This window comes from Scyliorhinus torazame, chromosome 26 (genome assembly GCF_047496885.1).
Source record: "Scyliorhinus torazame isolate Kashiwa2021f chromosome 26, sScyTor2.1, whole genome shotgun sequence".
Taxonomy (NCBI): domain Eukaryota; kingdom Metazoa; phylum Chordata; class Chondrichthyes; order Carcharhiniformes; family Scyliorhinidae; genus Scyliorhinus; species Scyliorhinus torazame.
In genome coordinates, this window is record NC_092732.1 from 19781831 (window position 1) to 19786030 (window position 4200).

The 4200-nt window shown below is 43.0% G+C and overlaps 1 long non-coding RNA gene across 1 annotated transcript; it reads left to right on the forward strand.

Moving 5' to 3' along the window:
- The first annotated feature begins 2935 nt into the window (after positions 1-2935).
- On the forward strand, positions 2936-3427 carry LOC140403065 (uncharacterized). The gene is made up of 3 exons (XR_011938239.1): positions 2936-3007; positions 3107-3137; positions 3374-3427. It is a non-coding gene; the product is annotated as an uncharacterized lncRNA (long non-coding RNA).
- The last annotated feature ends 773 nt before the right edge of the window (positions 3428-4200 follow it).

Genomic DNA, 4200 nt, shown 5'->3' on the forward strand with positions numbered 1-4200 from the left:
CAATATTATAATTTTGTGTGAATCAATCGTTGAATATGTGTCAATCTGTGTCCAGACAGTTCCACCAACAAGACGGCGGTGCTGATATTTGTGCCACAGGGTGAGGAGAATTCGAGTGAAACCGTCCCCTTGGTGTGTTTGGTCAGTGGACTTTCTTCTAACCGGATTGCTATTTTCTGGAATATTTCCGGCCTGTTAACCGAGGGATCGAGCTATCCCGGTACAATGGCGGAGGACGGGACCTACAGCATCACCAGTCAGATCATGGTGTCGATGGAACTCTGGACTAGAGGCGCTGTCTGTACTTGTATTGTTCAACTGGGGTCTCGAATCAAAAAATGGACAACGAGCGTGTCGTTCCCCAAATCAGCAGAGACAAGGACAGGTGAGTTGGCGATCTTCACAATGATGGTTTGAATTCAAGTTATAATCAATAAGAATGATTAGCTGGAAGATAAGACTCTGAAGCCTGTTAAATAAAAACAAATGCTCTCCAATTTTTACCCCGATAGCTCTGTCGCATTTTCCCTTTAAACTAGAATCTGTTTTCCCTTTTCGAAGTTATTGAATCCGCAACAACCACCCTTTTTACGGGGTAGACTTTGGAATGGACTTGTGGTCAGTTCTATGCTGGATGGTCTTTACATACAGAAACCAGGCAAAAGTGGAAATCGTTGTCTAAAAATGACTTGTTTTATGAGACATTCATTTATTTTCTCTGAGTCTCATTTTCCAGAACCCATCATCCGTGAACATCTGTTTTATTGTTTGAATGCTGCTTCCTGAGACCTACAATCTTTTCGAACATTAATCTCTGGGTCTAGCACTTCACAGATATGTCATTTTCAGAAATTATTCCACGTATATCGCACAGGTATTACTTGGGCAGGGAATCGGAGCTTTATTGTCACAAACCATTGACATGGGCAGGGCGGTTACTAATGCATGCAAAGGCCTTGACATTAGCAATAGGGCAGAAAGTAGAACAAGAAGGGAGCTGTGATGAACATTAACAAATCTCTGGTTCAGCATCAACTGAAGTATTACGTCCTATCTGGGCACCAGATTGTCTGGAGAATGTATTAGAGACAGTGCAGAAAAGTATCAAGGCAATGGTATCAAGGGCGGGAAAATTAATTCCCGTGCATTACCGATAGCCACTGATGCTGTTCTCCTCGGAGAAGAGAAGTTTGAGCAGATATTTGATAGTGGTGGTTACAGATCAGGAGGGATCTGGGCTGAGTACAGAGTGAAAATCAGTACCCGGTGACCGAAGGATGGAGGGCAGGTCTGTACAAATGTGCTGTGGTTGGGAAAGGAATGAACTGCAACAAGATGGAGGACCCTTCTGTACACCGAATGTTCATCATTGGAACATACTGCCTGAGACTGTGGTTGAAGCAGTTCAATCGTGGCGTTCGAAAGGGACTTGGAGAATGGTGAGAAATGGAAGAATGGAGAGGGTGAAGAGGAATTGCAGGCGAGTGGAATAAAGCGTGCTGTTGCTGTCGAGAGGTAGCAGAGAGTTGGTGGGCTGAATGGCCTCCTTCTGTGCTGCAATTATTCTCTGATTGAGTAATGTTTGGAGATGAAAATGGGAAGATAAATTAATGCTGGAAGACATCCGGAATCATTGAATTTTTAAATTGAGGAATCGAGTTTAAAAGCAAGGGCGATGTGTTGATGCGCCAGAAAGCATTAGCTGGTCACGTTCACAGTATTGTGATCAGCTGCACACAGCTTTTTAGGGGTGGAAGTCACAAGTCTACCGAGAGAGCCGGGGAGATTTGTTGGGAACTGGCCACTTCAGTTAATGTGGAGAGACTGGAGAAGCTTGGACTCCTGTTCTTACAGAAGAGAAGGTTAAGAAGAGAAATGATCGAGGCGGCGATCAAAACCAGAACGTTTCGATGGAGCAGCTAATAGGAACAGTGTACAATGGCAGGAGGTGAGCAATCAAGGGGACACAGATTGAAGATAATCAGCAAAAACTGCGGATCTTTGGAGAGTGTGATTTACACTGAAAGTTCATGAAATCTGGAACACGCAGCAAAATCATATTTACTAGTTACTTTCAGAAGGGGATCTGCAGAAATATTTAATAGGGAGCAATGTACAGGTCTATGAGGGAAAGCTGAGGGAGATTGACCCAATTTGGATAGAACTTTCAGAGTTGACACGAGGACAAAGGGCAGCATCATTCACTGGCTCCGTTTTTCCACTATGACATCAGGTGCTGTTTGCATCATACAAACTGATGCACTGTGAGTGTGGAACAACACTGACAGGCCTGCCAGATAGATCATTTCCATGGTCTAACGTTGTGCACTCGAATACTCTAGCCATTTTCTTATTTGGAGATATTTCCAACACCTTTAACATAGTTACTTTTTCAAAACACTTCAACAGAACGAAATCAAAAGGCGGCACAGTAGCACAGTGGTTAGCACTGTTGCTTCACAGCTCCACGGTTCCAGTTTCGATTCCCGGCTTGGGCCACTGTCTGTGTGGAGTCTGCACGTTCTCCCCGTGTCTGCGTGGGTTTCCTCCGGGTGCTCCGGTTTCCTCCCACAGTCCAAAGATGTTCAGGTTAGGTGGATTGGCCATGCTAAATTGTCCATCGTGTCCAAAACGGTTAGGTGGGGTAACTGGGTTAAAGGGATAAGCTGAAGGGTGCTCTTTCCAAGGGCAGATGCAATCTCGATGGGCCGAATGGCCTCCTTCTGCACTGTAAATTCTTTGATTCCATTTCAGGTGTCGCTATCTGTTTCCCGGGGTTTACTTTCCCCCTTTCCCTCCCAAGGTTCAGGTTTCGATTTTTTAACTGAGTTCCGTTTCCCAACTGAGAATACCAGGCGATAAGGATGAGACAGAGAAGCAGATTTTAATTGTGTTGTCTCTGCAGGATGGTGCCGTTGGGCCCTTCCCGCTTTCATCGCTGTCCTGGCGGTTCTGGTTCTCTTGTTGATTCTACTTCCCATTTGGATTTGTAAAGGCGGCAGATCAGGTGAGGAATCCTGTTCATGAGGGACATTGCCATGATTCCGTATCCAATGTTATTATCTTCTCCTGATTTTATTTTGCTAATTATAGTTCCTCCTTTCAGGAAAATGGGACAACAAAAGCCAAAATGAAAAGTAAGTGACTGAGACATTTGCAAACTACATCACGGACACTCTCTTTGTGTTTAGTATTGTGTGAAGTCCAGTTCAAACCCGACTCTGACTTCAATGCTTCATGTTGACATTCTGTTCGATATTTGAAGATGAATCTAAAACTGCTGTACAATTAATTGTTTTCTCAGCTATTTCTGGGACCTGGTCCAGGATTTGGATGACCTAACACTTCATTAATACTTCTTGCCCTTGTTCAGTTTCAGTTTGAGCGAGACAACACAAAGACAGGGGCGGAAAGAGCGACAAACGGGTAAGTTCCATTCACACTGTTGAGCCAGACGGTGTAAACAGGCCCTGAACAGTCAGAGACAGATCTGGAGAGTGACGTATGAAATTTCCCATGATTCCATTTTTCCTTGTCCCAGGAAGTATTGATTGAAACCAACATGTCAGAGATGGAAGATGTAGAGTATGTTTAGAAAGAAGGGTTGCATTTGGAACTATTCTCTCTACAAGTGGTAGATTTCCTCGTTTTGTCAGGACGAGTTCTGAGCTAATTAGTAGGAATTCAGTCCATCGTCTCGCTGGACTTTTGTCTTGTTCTGTCTGTATATTCCAATTTATATCTCCATTCTGATTACTCCGGATGAACAGATACTTTGTTACACTGAGTCACAACAAAGACACCTCCCGATATAAAGAAACTCTTTCAATATCAATCTCCCAGAAATTTCCCAACCAATATCTTGGTGATTGAAATTAACACGTAACAGCATTCTAACTGTTAATGTGAATTTAGATAGTGCGGCAGGATTAGAGGGGACAAATGGCCAGTTGCTTGCTGGAAATGGCGTTGCGATATTGCGAATGATTTGGAGGAATAATAATAATAGCGTTTAATTTCCCATGCAAAAGTGTACAATTGTATTTGGTTTCACATCCAGTATAGCAGTAAAAACTATAAATATTGCTTGTATGCCACCATTCATTCTTTTGCCAATATATTTCATGCATTCATACCACACACGCAGAACACAATTCACTAAATATATATGAAAAACAGCAAGTTAAATTATAATTATGT